This window comes from Pseudophryne corroboree, chromosome 5 (assembly GCF_028390025.1).
Source record: "Pseudophryne corroboree isolate aPseCor3 chromosome 5, aPseCor3.hap2, whole genome shotgun sequence".
In the NCBI taxonomy this organism is placed as follows: domain Eukaryota; kingdom Metazoa; phylum Chordata; class Amphibia; order Anura; family Myobatrachidae; genus Pseudophryne; species Pseudophryne corroboree.
The window spans coordinates 809,752,525-809,778,499 of NC_086448.1; the positions used below are offsets into that span (position 1 = coordinate 809,752,525).

Below are 25,975 nucleotides of genomic sequence, written 5' to 3' on the forward strand. Positions count from 1 at the left end.
TCACTCACAGGTGGACCCCTGGATCCTGCAGATAGTATCTCAGGGTTACAGGTTGGAATTCGAGAAGTCTCCCCCTCGCCGGTTCCTAAAGTCTGCTCTGCCAACGTCTCCCTCAGACAGGGCGACGGTATTGGAAGCCATTCACAAGCTGTATTCTCAGCAGGTGATAGTCAAGGTACCCCTCCTACAACAGGGAAAGGGGTATTATTCCACACTATTTGTGGTACCGAAGCCGGACGGCTCGGTAAGACCTATTCTAAATCTGAAATCTTTGAACCTGTACATACAAAAATTCAAGTTCAAGATGGAGTCACTCAGAGCAGTGATAGCGAATCTGGAAGAAGGGGACTTTATGGTGTCCCTGGACATCAAGGATGCTTACCTGCATGTCCAAATTTGCCCTTCACATCAAGGGTACCTCAGGTTCGTGGTGCAAAACTGTCATTATCAGTTTCAGACGCTGCCGTTTGGATTGTCCACGGCACCTCGGGTCTTTACCAAGGTAATGGCCGAAATGATGTTTCTTCTGCGAAGAAAAGGCGTATTAATTATCCCTTACTTGGACGATCTCCTGATAAGGGCAAGGTCCAGGGAACAGCTGGGGGACGTAGTAGCACTAACCCAAGTAGTGCTGCAACAGCACGGGTGGATTCTGAATTTTCCAAAATCTCAATTGACCCCGACGACACGTCTGCTGTTCCTGGGAATGATTCTGGACATGGTTCAGAAAAAGGTGTTTCTTCCGGAGGAGAAAGCCAGGGAGTTATCCGAACTTGTCAGGAACCTCCTAAAACCAGGGAAAGTGTCTGTGCATCAATGCACAAGAGTCCTGGGAAAGATGGTGGCTTCTTACGAAGCGATTCCATTCGGCAGATTCCACGCACGAACTTTTCAGTGGGATCTGCTGGATAAATGGTCCGGATCGCATCTGCAGATGCATCAGCGGATAACCTTATCGCCACGGACAAGGGTGTCTCTTCTGTGGTGGTTGCAGAGTGCTCATCTGTTAGAGGGCCGCAGATTCGGCATACAGGACTGGGTCCTGGTGACCACGGATGCCAGTCTGAGAGGCTGGGGAGCGGTCACACAGGGAAGAAACTTCCAGGGAGTATGGTCAAGCCTGGAGATGTCTCTTCACATAAATATACTGGAGCTAAGAGCGATTTACAATGCTCTAAGCCTGGCAAAACCCCTGCTTCAGGGTCAGCCGGTGTTGATCCAGTCGGACAACATCACGGCAGTCGCCCACGTAAACAGACAGGGCGGCACAAGAAGCAGGAGAGCAATGGTAGAAGCTGCAAGGATTCTTCGCTGGGCGGAAGATCATGTGATAGCACTGTCAGCAGTGTTCATTCCGGGAGTGGACAACTGGGAAGCAGACTTCCTCAGCAGATACGATCTACACCCGGGAGAGTGGGGACTTCATCCAGAAGTCTTCCACATGATTGTGAACCGTTGGGAAAAACCAAAGGTGGATATGATGGCGTCTCGCCTCAACAAAAAACTGGACAGGTATTGCGCCTGGTCAAGAGACCCTCAGGCAATAGCTGTGGACGCTCTGGTAACACCGTGGGTGTTCCAGTCAGTGTATGTGTTTCCTCCTCTGCCTCTCATACCAAAAGTACTGAGAATTATACGGCAAAGGGGAGTAAGAACGATACTCGTGGCTCCGGATTGGCCAAGAAGAACTTGGTACCCGGAACTTCAGGAGATGCTCACGGAAGATCCGTGGCCTCTACCTCTAAGACGGGACCTGCTTCAGCAGGGACCGTGTCTATTCCAAGACTTACCGCGGCTGCGTTTGACGGCATGGCGGTTGAACGCCGAATTCTAAGGGAAAAAGGCATTCCGGAAGAGGTCATTCCTACACTGGTAAAAGCCAGGAAGGAGGTGACTGCACAACATTATCACCGCATTTTGAGAAAATATGTTGCGTGGTGTGAGGCCAGGAAGGCCCCCACGGAGGAATTTCAATTGGGTCGATTCCTACATTTCCTGCAAACAGGATTGTCTATGGGCCTCAAATTGGGGTCCATTAAGGTTCAAATTTCGGCCCTGTCGATTTTCTTCCAGAAAGAATTGGCTTCAGTTCCTGAAGTCCAGACTTTTGTAAAAGGAGTACTACATATACAGCCCCCGGTTGTGCCCCCAGTGGCTCCGTGGGACCTTAATGTAGTTTTGGATTTTCTCAAATCCCATTGGTTTGAGCCACTCAAATCGGTGGATTTGAAATATCTTACATGGAAAGTAACCATGCTACTGGCCCTGGCTTCAGCCAGGAGAGTGTCAGAATTGGCGGCTTTATCGTATAAAAGCCCATATCTGATTTTCCATTCGGACAGGGCAGAACTGCGGACGCGTCCTCAGTTTCTGCCTAAGGTGGTGTCAGCATTTCACCTGAACCAGCCTATTGTGGTGCCTGCGGCTACTAGCGATTTGGAGGATTCCAAGTTGCTGGACGTTGTCAGGGCATTGAAAATATATATTTCAAGGACGGCTGGAGTCAGAAAATCTGACTCGCTGTTTATACTGTATGCACCCAACAAGCTGGGTGCTCCTGCTTCTAAGCAGACGATTGCTCGTTGGATTTGTAGCACAATTCAACTTGCACATTCTGTGGCAGGCCTGCCACAGCCTAAATCTGTCAAGGCCCATTCCACAAGGAAGGTGGGCTCATCCTGGGCGGCTGCCCGAGGGGTCTCGGCATTACAACTCTGCCGAGCAGCTACGTGGTCGGGGGAGAACACGTTTGTAAAATTCTACAAATTTGATACCCTGGCTAAAGAGGACCTGGAGTTCTCTCATTCGGTGCTGCAGAGTCATCCGCACTCTCCCGCCCGTTTGGGAGCTTTGGTATAATCCCCATGGTCCTGACGGAGTCCCCAGCATCCACTAGGACGTCAAAGAAAATAAGATTTTACTTACCGATAAATCTATTTCTCGTAGTCCGTAGTGGATGCTGGGCGCCCATCCCAAGTGCGGATTGTCTGCAATACTTGTACATAGGCCCTCATTCCGAGTTGTTCGCTCGGTATTTTTCATCGCATCGCAGTGAAAATCCGCTTAGTACGCATGCGCAATGTTCGCACTGCGACTGCGCCAAGTAACTTTACTATGAAGATAGTATTTTTACTCACGGCTTTTTCTTCGCTCCGGCGATCGTAATGTGATTGACAGGAAATGGGTGTTACTGGGCGGATACACGGCGTTTCAGGGGCGTGTGGCTGAAAACGCTACCGTTTCCGGAAAAAACGCAGGAGTGGCCGGGGAAACGGTGGGAGTGCCTGGGCGAACGCTGGGTGTGTTTGTGACGTAAACCAGGAACGACAAGCACTGAAATGATCGCACAGGCAGAGTAAGTCTGGAGCTACTCTGAAACTGCTAACTCGTTTGTAATCGCAATATTGCGCGTACGTCGGTCGCAATTTTAAGAAGCTAAGATTCACTCCCAGTAGGCGGCGGCTTAGCGTGTGTAACTCTGCTACATTCGCCTTGCGAGCGAACAACTCGGAATGAGGGCCATAGTTATTGTTACAAAAAAATCGGGTTGTTATTGTTGTGAGCCGTCTGTTCAGAGGCTCCTACGTTTGTCATACTGTTAACTGGGTTCGGATCACAAGTTGTACGGTGTGATTGGTGTGGCTGGTATGAGTCTTACCCGGGATTCAAAATCCTTCCTTATTGTGTACGCTCGTCCGGGCACAGTATCCTAACTGAGGCTTGGAGGAGGGTCATAGGGGGAGGAGCCAGTGCACACCACCTGATCCTAAAGCTTTATTTTTGTGCCCTGTCTCCTGCGGAGCCGCTAATCCCCATGGTCCTGACGGAGTCCCCAGCATCCACTACGGACTACGAGAAATAGATTTATCGGTAAGTAAAATCTTATTTTCCATACACTGCCTCTCTCATATATACATTTATACTCTCTCATTCCTTCACAACTCTCTACTTTTTCTCTGTCTTTCTCATTCTTGCTCTCTTTTACATATATATTATCTCCCTTTATTTCTGCCACACACACATCTCTCTTTCTATTTTATTCTGTCTCTTATACATATATACATACATATTCACTGCCTCTCTCATACATACACTGCCTCTCTCATACATACATACATACATACATACATACACTGCCTCTCTCATACATACATAAATATTCACTGACTCTCTCATACATACACTGCCTCTCTCATACATACATACATACATATTCACTGACTCTCTCATACATACATACATACATACATACATACATACATACATACATACATATTCACTGACTCTCTCATACATACACTGCCTCTCTCATACATACATACATACATACACTGCCTCTCTCATACATACACTGCCTCTCTCATACATACATATTCACTGCCTCTCTCATACATACATACATACATACATACATACATACACTGACTCTCATACATACACTGCCTCTCTCATACATACACTGCCTCTCTCATACATACATACATACATATTCACTGCCTCTCTCATACATACATACATACATATTCACTGCCTCTCTCATACATACACTGCCTCTCTCATACATACATACATACATACATACATACACTGCCTCTCTCATACATACACTGCCTCTCTCATACATACATACGTACATACATACACTGCCTCTCTCATACATACATACATACATACATACATACACTGCCTCTCTCATACATACATACATACCTACATACACTGCCTCTCTCATACATACATACATACATACATACACTGCCTCTCATACATACACTGCCTCTCTCATACATACATACATACATACACTGCCTCCATCATACATACATACATACACTGCCTCTCTCATACATACATACATACATACATACATACATACACTGCCTCTCTCATATATACATTCATACATACATACACACACTGCCTCTCTCATACATACACTGCCTCCCTCATACATATATACATACACTGCCTCTCTCATACATACATACATACATACATACATACATACATAGCCTCTCTAATACATACATACACTGCCTCTCATACATACATACACTGCCTCTCTCATATATACATTCATACACTGCCTCTCTCATACATACACTGCCTCCCTCATACATACACTACCTCTCTCATACATACATACATACATACATACATACATACACTGCCTCTCTCATACATACACTGCCTCTCTCATACATACATACATACATACATACAATGCCTCCCTCATACATACATACATACACTGCCTCTCTCATACATACATACATACATACATACATACACTGCCTCTCTCATACATACATAAATATTCACTGACTCTCTCATACATACACTGCCTCTCTCATACATACATACATACATACATATTCACTGACTCTCTCATACATACATACATACATACATACATACATACATATTCACTGACTCTCTCATACATACACTGCCTCTCTCATACATACATACATACATACACTGCCTCTCTCATACATACACTGCCTCTCTCATACATACATATTCACTGCCTCTCTCATACATACATACATACATACATACATACACTGACTCTCATACATACACTGCCTCTCTCATACATACACTGCCTCTCTCATACATACATACATACATATTCACTGCCTCTCTCATACATACATACATACATATTCACTGCCTCTCTCATACATACACTGCCTCTCTCATACATACATACATACATACATACATACACTGCCTCTCTCATACATACACTGCCTCTCTCATACATACATACGTACATACATACACTGCCTCTCTCATACATACATACATACATACATACATACATACATACACTGCCTCTCTCATACATACATACATACCTACATACACTGCCTCTCTCATACATACATACATACATACATACATACACTGCCTCTCATACATACACTGCCTCTCTCATACATACATACATACATACACTGCCTCCATCATACATACATACATACACTGCCTCTCTCATACATACATACATACATACATACATACATACACTGCCTCTCTCATATATACATTCATACATACATACACACACTGCCTCTCTCATACATACACTGCCTCCCTCATACATATATACATACACTGCCTCTCTCATACATACATACATACATACATACATACATACATAGCCTCTCTAATACATACATACACTGCCTCTCATACATACATACACTGCCTCTCTCATATATACATTCATACACTGCCTCTCTCATACATACACTGCCTCCCTCATACATACACTACCTCTCTCATACATACATACATACATACATACATACACTGCCTCTCTCATACATACACTGCCTCTCTCATACATACATACATACATACATACAATGCCTCCCTCATACATACATACATACATACACTGCCTCTCTCATACATACATACATACATACATACACTGCCTCTCTCATATATACATTCATACATACATACACTGCCTCTCTCATACATACACTGCCTCCCTCATACATATATACATACACTGCCTCTCTCATACATACATAGCCTCTCTAATACATACATACACTGCCTCTCATACATACATACACTGCCTCTCTCATATATACATTCATACATACATACACTGCCTCTCTCATACATACACTGCCTCCCTCATACATATATACATACACTGCCTCTCTCATACATACATACATACATAGCCTCTCTAATACATACATACACTGCCTCTCATACATACACTGCCTCTCTCATATATACATTCATACATACATACACTGCCTCTCTCATACATACACTGCCTCCCTCATACATACACTACCTCTCTCATACATACATACATACATACATACATACATACATACACTGCCTCTCTCATACATACATACATACATACATACATACAATGCCTCCCTCATACATACATACATACATACATACATACATACACTGCCTCTCTCATACATACATACATACATACATACACTGCCTCTCTCATATATACATTCATACATACATACACTGCCTCTCTCATACATACACTGCCTCCCTCATACATACACTGCCTCATACATACATACATACATACATACATACATACACTGCCTCTCTAATACATACACTTCCTCTCATACATACATACATACATACATACACTGCCTCCATACATACACACAGGGTTGATATCGGGTGACCGGCGGTTGGGAGACCACCGGTCACCATACTGAAGCAGGGATCCCGTCTGTCAGATGGCCGCCGGGGGGAGGGGGGGGGGACATCCATACACTGCCTCCATACATATATAAACATACACTGTCTCTATACATCCATACACAGCCTCCATACATACATATATACATCCAAACACTGCCTCCATACATACACACACATATATACATCCATACACTGCCTCCATACACATATACAGTACATCCATACACTGCCTCCTTACATATATACAATACGTCCATACACTGCCTCCATACATATATACACTACATCCATACACTGCCTCCATACATATATACAGTACATCCATACACTGCATCCACACATACATACATACATACACTGCCTCCATACATATACACATATATACATCCATACACTGCCTCCATACATACACACACATATATACATCCATACACTGCCTCCATACATATATACAGTACATCCATACACTGCCTCCATACATACACACACATATATACATCCATACACTGCCTCCTTACATATATACAATACATCCATACACTGCCTCCATACACATATACATTCATACATACACACATATATACAGCCATACACTACCTTCATACATCCATACACTACCTCCATACATACACACATATATACAATACAGCGATACACAGCCTCCATACGTACATACATATATACATTCATACACACACTGCACCGTACGTACGTATGTACGTACGTACGTACTGTATATACATCCATACACTGCCTCCATACACATATACATTCATACATACACACATATATACAGCCATACACTACCTTCATACATATATACATCCATACACTACCTCCGTACACACACACATATATACAATACAGCGATACACTGCCTCCATATGTACATACATATATACATTCATACACACACACACTGCACCGTACGTACGTATATACATCCATACACTGCCTCCATACATACACACATATATACAGCCATACACTACCTCTATACATATATACAGTACATCCATACACTGCCTCCATACGTACATACCTACATATATACATTCATACACTGCCTCCGTACGTACGTACGTACGTACGTACGTACGTACATACATACATTCATACACGGCCTACGTACGTACACAGCCTCCATACACTGCCTCCATATGTACATACATATATACATACACTGCCTCCATACATACATCTATACACTGCCTCCATATGTACATACATATATACACACATACATAGCCTCCACACATATATACACTGTCTCCATACATCTATATACACATAATGTCATCATACATACTGTGCATAAATCCAACCCCCCTCCCACCTTCAGTGCACACTTTTGCAGCTACCACTTCCCCGGGGTGTGACTCCAGGCAGCCACTACTCCGGGTGCCCCACCATCGCTCCAAGGGGGCGACATCTTACCGATGGCCAGGAAGCTGTACTGTTCCCCGCTGCTGCCACCATCTTCCGGTTTACTGCTGCTGTTGCCGGCGGCTCCATAGTGCACAGCAACAGGTGAGGGGCGGGCGGCCGGCTGCTGCTGGCGGGAGGCACTGTTCCTGGTGCTGCCGCCAGCTCCGGCTGCACAGTGCGCTGAAGATAGCGCGCCTGCTTCTGTCGGGGGGGGGGGGGGGGGCGGGCGCGCGCCTGATGCTGCACTTGTCCTCAATCCCCTCCGGAACCCACAGAACTATATTTTTTTTAAAAACGGTGCCGTGGGTTGCGGTGGAAAGTGGAGGCTGCTCACTCCTAGTTGTGCTGCTAAGTGCCGCCCTCCAGCGGCCGGCGCTCTAGGCAGCTGCCTAAAGCTGCCTAGTGATAGCGCCGGCCCTGCATTCATATCTTTGAGTGTGGAGGCACCAGCGATGAACGATGCCCGGCCCTGCGCTCGTTCATCGCTGGTGCTCCGTCGGCTGTACATGCAGGCCAATATGGACAATCTCATCCATATTGGCCTGCACTTCTATGGAACTGGGTGACAGGGGGAGTGAAGAATCTTCACTCCCCCCGTGCCCCCCCCCCCCCGCCTCCGGGTCGCCCGTCGGCCGTATCCGCCGTCGGGCAGCTCGGCGGCGGATCGCTCAATGTGTAGGGCCCTTTAGATTTGGGTGGGTTATATTGTTTCTGTGCAGGGTAAATACTGGCTGCTTTATTTATACACTGCAATTTAGATTTCAGTTTGAACACATCCCACACAAATCTAACTCTCTCTGCGCATGTTACATCTACCCCACCTGCAGTGCACATGTGTCTTGAGTCAGCGTTCAGTGGTATCTCACTTACCAGCGCGCTGGTGTGCAGGCCTCCGGAGGTCACGGCCCCTGTTTGTTGCTGCATGAGTATCCTGTCCGTTGAGCACAGTACCCATTATCACTGTGTACCATGAAGTCCATCCAGTGTGTATCCCGCTGTGTGCCCGCCATCTGTACAGCATGGGCGCCGCCATGACACTTGTGGTCAGCTGACCTGTAATACCCAATCCTGCGCTGTGTCTGCACACATGATTCAAGTATCCAATGCCTGCTGACCGGGGGGTAAAAAATCCAGAACATCGGCTCAGTCTCATCGCCTTGAACAACGTCTGCTGGCTCCAGTGATTTCCTAGCTACAGTTTCTCCATGGAACTAAAGGCACCAGCCATCCAGCTCTGCTACCACTCCTACCACAGTTTGCTACCACTTCTACATGCAGGAAGAGACTCTCTCCAGGTGCTGCTTTACCATTCTCACCTGTGTGTTGTTAATCTGCATTCAGCACTGTGCTATTGCATCCAGCACTTAAACAACCAGCTAGTATATTATCAACTGTCTCCTGCTGTAGCCTTGCTTGGCTCTGTGGACTTTGGGGGTAATTCTGAGTTGAACGCAGCAGGAACTTTGGGGGTCATTCCGAGTTGTTCGCTCGTTATTTTTTTTCGCTACGGAGCGATTAGTCGCAAACTGCGCATGCGCAATGTACGCAGCACGCCTGCGCCAAGTAAGTTAGCACAAAAGTTTGTTATTTTGCTCACGGCAAAACAAAGTTTTTTCATCATTCTGCTGATCGTAGTGTGATTGACAGGAAGTGTGTGTTTCTGGGCGGAAACTGACCGTTTTCTGGGTGTGTGCGGAAAAACGCAGGCGTGTCAGGGAAAAACGCGGGAGTGTCTGGAGAAACGGGGGAGTGGCTGGTAGAGATGAGCGGGTTCGGTTTCTCTGAATCCGAACCCGCCCGAACTTCATGTTTTTTTTCACGGGTCCGAGCGACTCGGATCTTCCCGCCTTGCTCGGTTAACCCGAGCGCGCCCGAACGTCATCATGACGCTGTCGGATTCTCGCGAGGCTCGGATTCTATCGCGAGACTCGGATTCTATATAAGAAGCCGCGCGTCGCCGCCATTTTCACACGTGCATTGAGATTGATAGGGAGAGGACGTGGCTGGCGTCCTCTCCATTTAGATTAGGGTTGAGAGAGAGAGAGAGAGATTGACCTGAGGCTGTGATACTGTAGAAGAGAGTGCAGAGTTTAGTGACTGACGACCACAGTGACCACCAGACAGTGCAGTTGTTTGTTTTATTTAATATATCCGTTCTCTGCCTGAAAAAAACGATACACACAGTGACTCAGTCACATACCATATCTGTGTGCACTGCTCAGCCCAGTGTGCTGCATCAATGTATATATATATCTGACTGTGCTCAGCTCACACAGCTTATAATTGTGGGGGAGACTGGGGAGCACTGCAGTGCCAGTTATAGGTTATAGCAGGAGCCAGGAGTACATAATATTATATTAAAATTAAACAGTGCACACTTTTGCTGCAGGAGTGCCACTGCCAGTATGACTAGTGACCAGTGACCTGACCACCAGTATATATAATATTAGTAGTATACTATCTCTTTATCAACCAGTCTATATTAGCAGCAGACACAGTACAGTGCGGTAGTTCACGGCTGTGGCTACCTCTGTGTCGGCACTCGGCAGCCCGTCCATAATTGTATATACCACCTAACCGTGGTTTTTTTTTCTTTCTTTATAGTCATACTAGTTACGAGTATACTATCTCTTTATCAACCAGTCTATATTAGCAGCAGACACAGTACAGTGCGGTAGTTCACGGCTGTGGCTACCTCTGTGTCGGCACTCGGCAGCCCGTCCATAATTGTATATACCACCTAACCGTGGTTTTTTTTTCTTTCTTTATACATACATACTAGTTACGAGTATACTATCTCTTTATCAACCAGTCTATATATTAGCAGCAGACACAGTACAGTGCGGTAGTTCACGGCTGTGGCTACCTCTGTGTCGGCACTCGGCAGCCCGTCCATAATTGTATATACCACCTAACCGTGGTTTTTTTTTCTTTCTTTATACATACATACTAGTTACGAGTATACTATCTCTTTATCAACCAGTCTATATATTAGCAGCAGACACAGTACAGTGCGGTAGTTCACGGCTGTGGCTACCTCTGTGTCGGCACTCGGCAGCCCGTCCATAATTGTATATACCACCTAACCGTGGTTTTTTTTTCTTTCTTTATACATACATACTAGTTACGAGTATACTATCTCTTTATCAACCAGTCTATATATTAGCAGCAGACACAGTACAGTGCGGTAGTTCACGGCTGTGGCTACCTCTGTGTCGGCACTCGGCAGCCCGTCCATAATTGTATATACCACCTAACCGTGGTTTTTTTTTCTTTCTTTATACATACATACTAGTTACGAGTATACTATCTCTTTATCAACCAGTCTATATTAGCAGCAGACACAGTACAGTGCGGTAGTTCACGGCTGTGGCTACCTCTGTGTCGGCACTCGGCAGCCCGTCCATAATTGTATATACCACCTAACCGTGGTTTTTTTTTCTTTCTTTATACATACATACTAGTTACGAGTATACTATCTCTTTATCAACCAGTCTATATATTAGCAGCAGACACAGTACAGTGCGGTAGTTCACGGCTGTGGCTACCTCTGTGTCGGCACTCGGCAGCCCGTCCATAATTGTATATACCACCTAACCGTGGTTTTTTTTCTTTCTTTATACATACATACTAGTTACGAGTATACTATCTCTTTATCAACCAGTCTATATATTAGCAGCAGACACAGTACAGTGCGGTAGTTCACGGCTGTGGCTACCTCTGTGTCGGCACTCGGCAGCCCGTCCATAATTGTATATACCACCTAACCGTGGTTTTTTTTTCTTTCTTTATACATACATACTAGTTACGAGTATACTATCTCTTTATCAACCAGTCTATATATTAGCAGCAGACACAGTACAGTGCGGTAGTTCACGGCTGTGGCTACCTCTGTGTCGGCACTCGGCAGCCCGTCCATAATTGTATATACCACCTAACCGTGGTTTTTTTTTCTTTCTTTATACATACATACTAGTTACGAGTATACTATCTCTTTATCAACCAGTCTATATATTAGCAGCAGACACAGTACAGTGCGGTAGTTCACGGCTGTGGCTACCTCTGTGTCGGCACTCGGCAGCCCGTCCATAATTGTATATACCACCTAACCGTGGTTTTTTTTTCTTTCTTTATACATACATACTAGTTACGAGTATACTATCTCTTTATCAACCAGTCTATATATTAGCAGCAGACACAGTACAGTGCGGTAGTTCACGGCTGTGGCTACCTCTGTGTCGGCACTCGGCAGCCCGTCCATAATTGTATATACCACCTAACCGTGGTTTTTTTTCTTTCTTTATACATACATACTAGTTACGAGTATACTATCTCTTTATCAACCAGTCTATATATTAGCAGCAGACACAGTACAGTGCGGTAGTTCACGGCTGTGGCTACCTCTGTGTCGGCACTCGGCAGCCCGTCCATAATTGTATATACCACCTAACCGTGGTTTTTTTTTCTTTCTTTATACATACATACTAGCTACGAGTATACTATCTCTTTATCAACCAGTCTATATATTAGCAGCAGACACAGTACAGTGCGGTAGTTCACGGCTGTGGCTACCTCTGTGTCGGCACTCGGCAGCCCGTCCATAATTGTATACTAGTATCCAATCCATCCATCTCCATTGTTTACCTGAGGTGCCTTTTAGTTGTGCCTATTAAAATATGGAGAACAAAAATGTTGAGGTTCCAAAATTAGGTAAAGATCAAGATCCACTTCCACCTCGTGCTGAAGCTGCTGCCACTAGTCATGGCCGAGACGATGAAATGCCAGCAACGTCGTCTGCCAAGGCCGATGCCCAATGTCATAGTACAGAGCATGTCAAATCCAAAACACCAAATATCAGTAAAAAAAGGACTCCAAAACCTAAAATAAAATTGTCGGAGGAGAAGCGTAAACTTGCCAATATGCCATTTACCACACGGAGTGGCAAGGAACGGCTGAGGCCCTGGCCTATGTTCATGGCTAGTGGTTCAGCTTCACATGAGGATGGAAGCACTCAGCCTCTCGCTAGAAAAATGAAAAGACTAAAGCTGGCAAAAGCAGTAGCACCGCAAAGAACTGTGCGTTCTTCGAAATCCCAAATCCACAAGGAGAGTCCGACTCCAATTGTGTCGGTTGCGATGCCTGACCTTCCCAACACTGGACGTGAAGAGCATGCGCCTTCCACCATTTGCTCGCCCCCTGCAAGTGATGGAAGGAGCACCCGCAGTCCAGTTCCTGATAGTCAGATTGAAGATGTCAGTGTTGAAGTACACCAGGATGAGGAGGATATGGGTGTTGCTGGCGCTGGGGAGGAAATTGACCAGGAGGATTCTGATGGTGAGGTGGTTTGTTTAAGTCAGGCACCCGGGGAGACACCTGTTGTCCGTGGTAGGAATATGGCCGTTGACATGCCTGGTGAAAATACCAAAAAAATCAGCTCTTCGGTGTGGAAGTATTTCACCAGAAATGCGGACAACAGGTGTCAAGCCGTGTGTTCCCTTTGTCAAGCTGTAATAAGTAGGGGTAAGGACGTTAACCACCTCGGAACATCCTCCCTTATACGTCACCTGCAGCGCATTCATAATAAGTCAGTGACAAGTTCAAAAACTTTGGGTGACAGCGGAAGCAGTCCACTGACCAGTAAATCCCTTCCTCTTGTAACCAAGCTCACGCAAACCACCCCACCAACTCCCTCAGTGTCAATTTCCTCCTTCCCCAGGAATGCCAATAGTCCTGCAGGCAATGTCACTGGCAATTCTGACGAGTCCTCTCCTGCCTGGGATTCCTCCGATGCATCCTTGCGTGTAACGCCTACTGCTGCTGGCGCTGCTGTTGTTGCTGCTGGGAGTCGATGGTCATCCCAGAGGGGAAGTCGTAAGCCCACTTGTACTACTTCCAGTAAGCAATTGACTGTTCAACAGTCCTTTGCGAGGAAGATGAAATATCACAGCAGTCATCCTGCTGCAAAGCGGATAACTGAGGCCTTGACAACTATGTTGGTGTTAGACGTGCGTCCGGTATCCGCCGTTAGTTCACAGGGAACTAGACAATTTATTGAGGCAGTGTGCCCCGTTACCAAATACCATCTAGGTTCCACTTCTCTAGGCAGGCGATACCGAGAATGTACACGGACGTCAGAAAAAGACTCACCAGTGTCCTAAAAAATGCAGTTGTACCCAATGTCCACTTAACCACGGACATGTGGACAAGTGGAGCAGGGCAGGGTCAGGACTATATGACTGTGACAGCCCACTGGGTAGATGTATGGACTCCGGCCGCAAGAACAGCAGCGGCGGCACCAGTAGCAGCATCTCGCAAACGCCAACTCTTTCCTAGGCAGGCTACGCTTTGTATCACCGCTTTCCAGAATACGCACACAGCTGAAAACCTCTTACGGCAACTGAGGAAGATCATCGCGGAATGGCTTACCCCAATTGGACTCTCCTGTGGATTTGTGGCATCGGACAACGCCAGCAATATTGTGTGTGCATTAAATATGGGCAAATTCCAGCACGTCCCATGTTTTGCACATACCTTGAATTTGGTGGTGCAGAATTTTTTAAAAAACGACAGGGGCGTGCAAGAGATGCTGTCGGTGGCCAGAAGAATTGCGGGACACTTTCGGCGTACAGGCACCACGTACAGAAGACTGGAGCACCACCAAAAACTACTGAACCTGCCCTGCCATCATCTGAAGCAAGAAGTGGTAACGAGGTGGAATTCAACCCTCTATATGCTTCAGAGGTTGGAGGAGCAGCAAAAGGCCATTCAAGCCTATACAATTGAGCACGATATAGTAGGTGGAATGCACCTGTCTCAAGCGCAGTGGAGAATGATTTTAACGTTGTGCAAGGTTCTGATGCCCTTTGAACTTGCCACACGTGAAGTCAGTTCAGACACTGCCAGCCTGAGTCAGGTCATTCCCCTCATCAGGCTTTTGCAGAAGAAGCTGGAGACATTGAAGGAGGAGCTAACACGGAGCGATTCCGCTAGGCATGTGGGACTTGTGGATGGAGCCCTTAATTCGCTTAACAAGGATTCACGGGTGGTCAATCTGTTGAAATCAGAGCACTACATTTTGGCCACCGTGCTCGATCCTAGATTTAAAGCCTACCTTGGATCTCTCTTTCCGGCAGACACAAGTCTGCTGGGGTTGAAAGACCTGCTGGTGACAAAATTGTCAAGTCAAGCGGAACGCGACCTGTCAACATCTCCTCCTTCACATTCTCCCGCAACTGGGGGTGCGAGGAAAGGCTCAGAATTCCGAGCCCACCCGCTGGCGGTGATGCAGGGCAGTCTGGAGCGACTGCTGATGCTGACATCTGGTCCGGACTGAAGGACCTGACAACGATTACGACATGTCGTCTACTGTCACTGCATATGATTCTCTCAACATTGATAGAATGGTGGAGGATTATATGAGTGACCGCATCCAAGTAGGCACGTCACACAGTCCGTACTTATACTGGCAGGAAAAAGAGGCAATTTGGAGGCCCTTGCACAAACTGGCTTTATTCTACCTAAGTTGCCCTCCCACAAGTGTGTACTCCGAAAGAGTGTTTAGTGCCGCCGCTCACCTTGTCAGCAATCGGCGTACGAGGTTACATCCAGAAAATGTGGAGAAGATGATGTTCATTAAAATGAATTATAATCAATTCCTCCGCGGAGACATTGACCAGCAGCAATTGCCTCCACAAAGTACACAGGGAGCTGAGATGGTGGATTCAGTGGGGACAAATTGATAATCTGTGAGGAGGGGGATGTACACGGTGATATATCGGAGGGTGATGATGAGGTGGACATCTTGCCTCTGTAGAGCCAGTTTGTGCAAGGAGAGATTAATTGCTTCTTTTTTGGGGGGGGTCCAAACCAACCCGTCATATCAGTCACAGTCGTGTGGCAGACCCTGTCACTGAAATGATGGGTTGGTTAAAGTGTGCATGTCCTGTTTTGTTTATACAACATAAGGGTGGGGGGGAGGGCCCAAGGACAATTCCATCTTGCACCTCTTTTTTCTTTTCTTTTTCTTTGCGTCATGTGCTGTTTGGGGAGGGTTTTTTGGAAGGGACATCCTGCGTGACACTGCAGTGCCACTCCTAGATGGGCCCGGTGTTTGTGTCGGCCACTAGGGTCGCTTATCTTACTCACACAGCTACCTCATTGCGCCTCTATTTTTCTTTGCGTCATGTGCTGTTTGGGGAGGGTTTTTTTGGAAGGGCCATCCTGCGTGACACTGCAGTGCCACTCCTAGATGGGCCCGGTGTTTGTGTCGGCCACTAGGGTCGCTTATCTTACTCACACAGCGACCTCGGTGCAAATTTTAGGACTAAAAATAATATTGTGAGGTGTGAGGTATTCAGAATAGACTGAAAATGAGTGGAAATTATGGTTTTTGAGGTTAATAATACTTTGGGATCAAAATGACCGCCAAATTCTATGATTTAAGCTGTTTTTTAGGTTTTTTGGAAAAAAACACCCGAATCCAAAACACACCCGAATCCGACAAAAAAAATTCGGTGAGGTTTTGCCAAAACGCGGTCGAACCCAAAACACGGCCGCGGAACCGAACCCAAAACCAAAACACAGAACCCGAAAAATTTCCGGCGCTCATCTCTAGTGGCTGGGCGTGTGTGTGACGTCAAACCAGGACGAAACTGACTGAACTGATCGCAGTGTAGGAGTAAGTCTGGAGCTACTCAGAAACTGCTAAGAAATTTCTATTCGCAATTCTGCTAATCTTTCGTTCGCAATTCTGCTATGCTAAGATACACTCCCAGATGGCGGCGGCCTGGCGTGTGCAATGCTGCTAAAAGCAGCTAGCGAGCGAACAACTCGGAATCACCCCCTTTGTTAGCAGTTGGGCAAAACCATATGCAGTGCAGATGGGGCAGATGCAACATGTGCAGAGAGAGTTAGAGTTGGGTGGGTTATTTTGTTTCTGTGCAGGGTAAATACTGGCTGCTTTATTTTTACACTGCAATTTAGATTTCAGTTTGAACACAACCCACCCAAATCTAACTCTCTCTGCACATGTTACATCTGCCCCCCCCCCCCCCCCTGCACTGCACATGGTTTTGCCCAACTACTAACAAATTTTCTGCTGAAATCAACTCTGAATTAGGCCCTTTGTGCATATCTATTGACTGTGTGAATCTATTGCTGTCTGTTTCCAGACCGATTACCGGAGTTACTTACTGCCTGCATTTACTGCCATCGGTTGCATTACTTACCTACTGCATATTGATCCTGTTTAGCATCGGCTGCCGAGCCAGCCATCGATGTTCGCCATCGGCTTCCAGGCCGATCATAGCTGTTTGCTAATAGGCCAGCCTATTACCTGTGACTGTTATTATACCTCTGTCAGCTTCCTTGCTAAAAACCATCTGTATTGCCATTTGCTCCAGTTGTCATTCATACCTCTGTGTGCTAAATAAAACATAATTGCACACATGCGCGGGAACTTACTGCAGCCTCCTCGTTTCCTCCACCGCACCACCACTGACCCACTAGTGCCCCCTCCGGGTACAGACACCATTACAGACCTGACAACATGGTTTTGCCCATTAGAGGGAAATGTTGTTTTGCAATCAACCTTGAATTAGACCCTAAGAACCTTCTTTTACTGGGCTCCCAGAGTGCATAGGTGAAAGCTCCCGAGACTCACATGCACATGCGCCCACTCCTTAGTTCCCTCACCCTCCTCCTGATGCATCATGGGGGGGATATAATCTTTGTTCTGTGTCCAAGTAGCCACAGCTGAACTGGGACACTGGAAAGCCCTGAGGCGGGGGACTGATGTGCCGCCCCCAGGTCTGGCAATCCTAGGCACGTACCCAATGGCACCGAGAGTCGGGGGTAAGCTGGAACTACTTACACGGGCCCAAGCTGCTGGAGTGGCTCGGGTCCGCTGCTCCCCCCCAAGCACCATTACCGGGGCCCAATGTGTCTCTCTACGCCACCTCATGTGCCTTGTGGAAATCCAGGACCGTCAGAGTCTAATTCTCACCACATAAAGTGGATTTTACCATCAGATTACTCTGTAACCAGACTGGGCCAATGATGGGTTTTCGCAAAATATGTTGCATTGTATTTCTGCCATCCTCTGAATTCTTAAACCATTCTCCAGGTAACGGTAACAGTAATGTAATGGATCTCAGTTTCCCTGTGCTCGAGTACAGCACTGTGTGTGTCCCAAGACGTGTTATTATTTAAAAAAAAAAAGCATACCAAATACACAGTAAAAAAGCTAATAGTAAAAGACAATATATTTGGCAAAAAGCAGGAGCCTTGTAAAAGGCCGTACATTAAATTTGTCTGAAGGTGACTCTCTCCACCTCCATTTAGGAGTGGGTAGCATCCACCAGATTTCCCCCCCCCCCCCCCCTCTCCCCCCTGCCCTGCTAATACACACAATTAGATATTATGCTTCAGTTGTACCGGAATCTTTTAGACTGAGTAACCTTCTTCTTTTGTCTTCTATGAAATTAAGGATTATAGCGCGGCACCTCCTTACAATGATGGAAAAGGCAGGTTGAATCAGGATTTAAGTACTGCTAAGAGGGACAAACCTAAAGCACCTATCCTATGAGACAGAGGAAGACTAGAATTGAGATCTGAAAAAAAGTAATTTAGCAAAAATTAAAACCTATTATAGGGAAATAAATCTGGTCATTATCCAGTCTAATGACTTCAAGGCAATTTAGAGAACATGGTAAGATGAAAGGACACAATCGTTTGCTTCCCAAGCGCTTCCTATAGATTGTGAGCTCTCACAAGTACGTGTCTCTATCAATAACCTTTACATCTGTTTCCCTCTGTGCACGGCATGTAATGTTTTTACCGATTATTTACAGTACATATACAAAATGTTGCCCCTCTATAAATATATATTTTATTTAAAGCAAACTGCAAAAAAAGTTAGTATTGGCAGAAAAAAAAAAATGATGTGAAAGCAATAAGTATATTTGACATTATTGCATACAGTATCTCAGCAAGCACAATATAGGATATAGGGGGACATTTACTAAGCAGTGATAAGAGCGGAGAAGTGAGCCAATGGAGAAGTTGCTCCGTCAACCAATCAGCAGCTCTGTGTAATTTTATAGTATGCAAATTATAGATGTTACTTCAGTGCTGATTGGTTGCCATGGGCAACTTCTCCACTGGCTCACTTCTCCGCTCTTATCACTGCTTAGTAAATGTCCCCCATAGTTTATAGTTAGAGCGCAGTATATGGCGGCACAGCTCAGTGCTCTACAATAAAGCAAGTGTTTGCAGCAATGATTATAATGACGGCACTTTCAATTTCAATTTTATTTATTAACATTTATTCATTGCGATCCATTTACGTATCTAGGGCCAGCAAATTGTGTCGCGTTTTACAATGTGGAACGAACGCAGTAGTGAAATGGGACTAGGTAATACTAGATAAGATTAGAACTGTTATAGTAAATCAGTTCTATTTTCTCTCTTTTGGTTACAGCCCCCAACAGCAATAAGGGTGACAATTACTGTTGGGGGCTGTAACCAAAGGAGAGAAAATAGAAAAGATTTACAGGAAGTGTCAGAATGATACATTACATAAAAAATAAATAAATCTATATAAGTTTTTCAGTGACAATAAGGTTATTGAATGACAAGATGCAGTGAGAAATGCTGCACTGAGCATAATGCAGCTAGTCAGACTGATGTGAAGGATTAGATAATTGGTCACATGGGTCACAAGACCTGGTTTTATTGTTGCTACAGGCAACAGGTGCACATTTGGTAACTAAAAATACTAGCAAATAAACATAGAGGAATTGACAGCATCAGGTGACATGTATGTAGTAAAGCCATGGTTCTCAAACTCGGTCCTCAGGACCCCCAAACAGTTCACGTTTCCCAGGTCCCCCAGCAGGTGCCTAGGTGTATGTCCAACTGTCACATTTTAAAGATGCACGGGTGACCTGGAAAATGTGATCTGCTTGGGGTCCTGAGGACAGAGTTTGAGAACCACTGTAGTAACTCAATCCTACAACCATAAACATAATTCATGCATAAAATAACAGGAATTTATATTCAAAAAGTTTTCATCTATCAATCAGTTAGATGAAATTGAAAAAGTCTTTATTTAACAATATTAAATATCAACCTTAATATTTCAGCTCCTAAAAAAGTAAAACCTTGAAATCGCCAACAACTACAGATGAAGAATGATTGGTTAGTCTACAGATATGTACGGTATGGAGCCTTCAGATAAAATAATTAATGACCAGATTTGTCTGAGCTGCTTGTTGTTGGTGCTTCAGGCTGTTGGTTACATGTGCCAACGCTAAACACTGCAACAAGAACCAACAGTGTTCAGTAGTCGTATAGGAGATGTCATCATCTATGGAACCAACCTTACTGTATCTGTTTATCCGTATGCTAAAGAGTTAAATCAAAGTGTTTCGCTGCATGGAAGAGCCTGTTATCCAAACTGCTGGAAAAGAAACCTGAATAGTTATGGTTAATAGTCTAAAGTTTCCCTAAAGCTAAAAATTAAAAATGTATCAGCGCTGGAAGAAAAATATATTAAAAATGTTATGTAAGTTTCCAAGCTGTGTTTTAATCTTTGGTTCTTTGATTTATTAACATCAATTAATTTTGTTGTAAGAGCCAAGTGTCGGAAACCAAAGTTTTGCAACAAACTACAAACAGTGTTATGTTAACTATAACAATTTACAATATTCATGATAACCTATAGTATCATCTATAAAATATTACAAGACGGACTGTATTTCAGTAACATCAATATATATATATATATATATATATATACACACATATATATATATATATATATACATATATATATATATATATACACACACAAAAAAATAAAAACAATTCCCATATCTGTTATGCTCTTTCAAGTATGTCAATATTAATATTAGAACACAAGTTAGCATTATATCTTGAAGCGTTTAGACATCATACAGTATGTGAATACGCACTATGCATATTTAAATATTCATATTCTAGGACTCATTTGAATATTTCATATTTCCACTGGATTCTTGGATGACGATAGACGCAGATAGATATCATTAGCTGCATTATCATAGCAGTCTAGAAAATATTTTATTACATACAACTAAGAAATCATTTATTCTTCTCAGCCTATAGTCCTGCCTATGGCTGTGTATTTATTCCCAAACTTTACGGGACTGTGTACCTGCAGAATCACAGCTAGAACATTACTGGAAATCTTTACTGTGCTTCTGCAAGACAAGTATACGGTTATTAAGAAAATCTGTATATTTAACTTATGAGCCATGAAAAGTTAAATTGTGCCAGAAGTTTTGTCATGGAGACTGTTTAATTAACACAAATGTATAAAGGTAAAAAAAATTATACATGATTAATATGCAGTACGGATATCATTCGGAGACACCAAGAAATATTACGCTTACTGGGAAATTGTAGTAAAATTTGTACTACAATAAATTCTGACTGTTGCTTACTGGGTCAATATGCTTAAACAGACACAGGTATATTAAACCAATGTGCACTATACAAAGTTCACTCACAAATTTCTCAAGTGTAATATTCATTTCATATCTTCAGTCCAGAACTTTTAATATAATATTAATATTATGTATAATAAATTCATACAAACAGCAAGGACAGGGCATCAATACATGCACAGATAGAAAAATATTTATTTACAATACATATGACAATAAAACAGCAGTACATAGTGCCTTTGTGTTGTAGAGACCAAAGTGTGCAAAAATGCAGGAACTAGTAATAAGTACATGAGCATGTGATGCAATGCAACAAAACCTACTGCTACTGTCAGCCTTGCCTGCTTGCACTGCACATCGCATCTCATACTAGCCACCACTGCTTGTGCAATGTGCCCTTTCCTGATATCCTGCCCTGCATCACCCTATCACACACTGCTTTTGTTTTATTCAAATAACCTTATTAATTAGTATTATTATTCGAAATCTTACCAGCAGCACATGCCCCACTGTTAAAGTTTTTTTTTTTTTTTTACAAACGCCTTTCCTAATTAATATTCAGCAGCATTCCTTGCAGTCAAGTAAAAAAAAAAAAAACACCATAGAAAAAAAAAGTTGTCACAACAGATATCAAAACAGAATGCAACAATGTAACAAAACACAGAACCAGAGCTTCTCCCAGCTTCCTGCCTGGTGATTACATTACACACTTCTACCAATGCACAGCACACAGCACAGCAACCTGTGCCTCCTGAGCACAACAATGCAACTTGGAAATGAACTGAATCAAAGAGGGAGGGGGTTTGAATAGTGAATTGGGACTCCATGCCCCCTCCCCTCCCCTTGCTGCTGCTGCTGCTGTCTGTAGAAGGGGAGGCTGCTGCTGCTGCTGTGTCTTTAAGCCTGTGCAGCCGGGGGTGGTGCCTGCTCTCTGCTTAAGGCTCCTTTGATATTAATAGTGTTGGTGTCTTGCAAACTGACGTAATGCTCGCAAGCAGACTGAGGTCCTGACAAGCTGATAAGACAGATCTGATACAGAACCGATTTGGCTGCAATCTGGTCTCCTCCACAGCCTGGGATCTCCCAGTAAACCCTGAGCATCCAGATCTCCCTCTCTTCTCTCTCTCTCTCTCTCTCTGCCCCCCTCCTCCTCCTCCTCCTCCTCCAAGCCCCCACTCCTTGTTCCTGTCTGTGTCTCTTGCACTCAGACATACACACACTCAAAGGGGGGGGGGACAGGAAACCTATTCTTCTCCCCCCCACCAGCACCCCCCCCCCCTTTGCAAAAAAGAAAAGAAAATTAATAATCAGAAATCAACTCTGCAAACAACAAGGAAGCGGTTCATGGCTAACACTGGATCTCCACCATCTTCCACACTGCTGATGAGGTTACTGCAGATCAATCAACAGGTAAGGAGAGAAGAGGAGGAGGGGGGGAGCAGATCCAGCCAGCAGATCGGTGCAGGAAAGGAAGGAAGCAGCAGCTTTCTTGTCTGTCTTATTACTCTCTTTTTCTTTCTCTTGTAAATATTATTGTGTGTGTGAGTGCTTGGACGTGGGAGAGAGGGTTGCATGCAAATATATTATGTTGGGGGTGGGAGGGGGTCTCTGAGCATCTGAACCTAAACAAGTGACTTTTCTCTGAGGAGAGGAGGTAGAGGAGGGTGCAAAAAACAAAAAATTCCTCCCCACGTTTCACGTGCATTTGAGATTTCCTTCTTCTGTGTGAGTGTCTGCATGGTGGGTCAAAAAGCATGAGACTGTCATGGAAATTGGCCACTCCAGCCTCCAGTAGCCCTGGCTGTGTTCTGCTGTGCAGTAGTTCTTCTGGTCCAGTCTCTGCAAGGAAGCCCCCCAAGGTGGCCTGCTCCTGGAGAGAAAGAGGGGGTCAAGTTCAGGCACAGGAGGAGATAAAAGGAGAAAGAAGACTTTTTTTTTATTTATTTGTTTTTGTTTTTGTTTTTGGTTCATTGCTGCTCAACTGGAAAAAAAAGTAACTTCCAGGTCAATTTTTAAAAAATATCTCCTTAAAGGAGCAACTTGCTGTTTCGCCATGGAGACTAACATAGAATGGATCTGATTTTTTTATTTATTTATTTTTTACCTTTTTTGCTTTTTTTATTTTTTTGAGTTTTATTTTTCATTTAAGATATTATTGAATTGAGACTTTATAAAGCTATCAAGGGTTTACTGTTGCACCTTAGCTGTGATCATGAGAATCAGAGGGACCAAGGGACAACGATGAGCAGTAGTGAGTTTGGCAAACTTTATTTATTGAGGGTGGGGGGGGGGGGGAGGGGGATGCTGTAGATGTGGAAAGGTCTGTTTTTTTTTTTTTTCTTTGTCCTTCCTCCCAAGTTGTTGATTAAGCAGAGTGATGGTAAGGAGCATGTGTACTTGTGACTTTACAAACTATTTTTTGTATTGCATGTGCTTTACCGGATTTTGTGAATGAATGGGAGATGCAGGCTACCTCGTTGAATGTTTTTAAGTTAGCTTAATGTTATATACTGGATATACATATATATTTTTTTATGTGAGCTGTTTGATCAGTGCAGTTTTTTCCCAATTGCTGTTTGGAAGAATCTGGTTTTCAGCAACGTGATGAGAAATGAGTCATTATTCTTTATTTTTAATCCCTTGTATTCTATTTATGCTGATAATAAAAGACACATTCAAAAGAGATCTGAATTAGCAGATCTGCAGAATGAAAGCACTGTTCAACCAGGGTTTTTTTTTTTTTCTTTCTTCCGTCTGATTTGGTATAAGCATGGTTGTTGATAAACTAAACATGATATGAAAACCAGTGATAAGGCCTTGATTGGATTGGTGTGCCTGTTGTTAGATTGCAAGAGACGAATTTGCAGTTCTGCCTTTTATAGTTGATACACAGTATAAACAGTTTGCAAAGTGTTGAAAAGTTAGTGGTTTTGTTACTGTTCAAGATGAAGCTCTGCTGCTGGGAGGGGGGGGACGACTAAAAAAAAAAAAAAAAAGGCTTGATGTTAATCAGAACCCAAAAGGTCTAATCGCACCAGCCTGAGCCTGAAAATGTATTTTTAAATCTTAAGTAAATATACTGTGCAGCAAGAAGTTGAGGTCAGAAAGATGCAACGAGATCATTCCGTTGGGAACCTGTATGGAAACTGTAAATATGAGTAAATCACACAGTCAGTCTTTATTTCATCAGACGCAGAAAAGTAAAAAAAAAAAAAAAAAGTTTAGGGAAACTCTTAATCACTGCGTCTGCTTCTATCCCCCCTTCTGAGCAATTTAAGATCTTTTTAGATTTTTCAAGATTCCAATTACTTTCCTGTCTTGGTGGTGGTTGTTTTTCTTTCTGAATGAAACACTTGAACCGTTCACAATATGTGTGAAAATTGATAAGGGGCTCAATAAAGTGGTGTGTGGGACGAAATTAGTCTTGTCATCTGTTTTTTTTTGTTGTTTTTTTTTTCCAATAAAATCGCAATTGTTTTATAAGAAACGTTAATTGCATGGATATCTATCTATCTTATCTATCTTATCTATCTTATCTATCTTATCTATCTTATCTATCTATCTATCTATCTATCTATCTATCTATCTATCTATCTATCTATCTATCTATCTATCTATCCTCTGATGACAGACAGGACTGTCTGGAAGTGATACTGGTCATTTTTATATATTTTTTTTTCCCAGTGGTTAATTTAAAAAAAAACACAACTTTCTGACGTGGCTAACACAAACACGGCTACCCAAAGCTTATCTTTGTGTTCAATCTTTTTTTTTTTTTTTCATATGGCATGAGTGTAATCCTGTCTGACTGACTGGGCCTTGCGGTCTGGTAGCCTGCC

General features: G+C 43.9%; 1 protein-coding gene across 2 annotated transcripts in view; it reads left to right on the forward strand.

Annotated features, from left to right (window-relative positions):
* The first annotated feature begins 22,876 nt into the window (after positions 1 to 22,876).
* Positions 22,877 to 25,975, forward strand: part of TRPS1 (transcriptional repressor GATA binding 1) — a 331,746-nt gene continuing 328,647 nt past the window's right edge. For both annotated transcript variants that reach the window (XM_063924484.1, XM_063924486.1), the window contains exon 1: positions 22,877 to 23,546. The gene's annotated coding sequence lies outside the window, so the exon portion shown is untranslated. The remainder of the gene's footprint in view (positions 23,547 to 25,975) is intronic.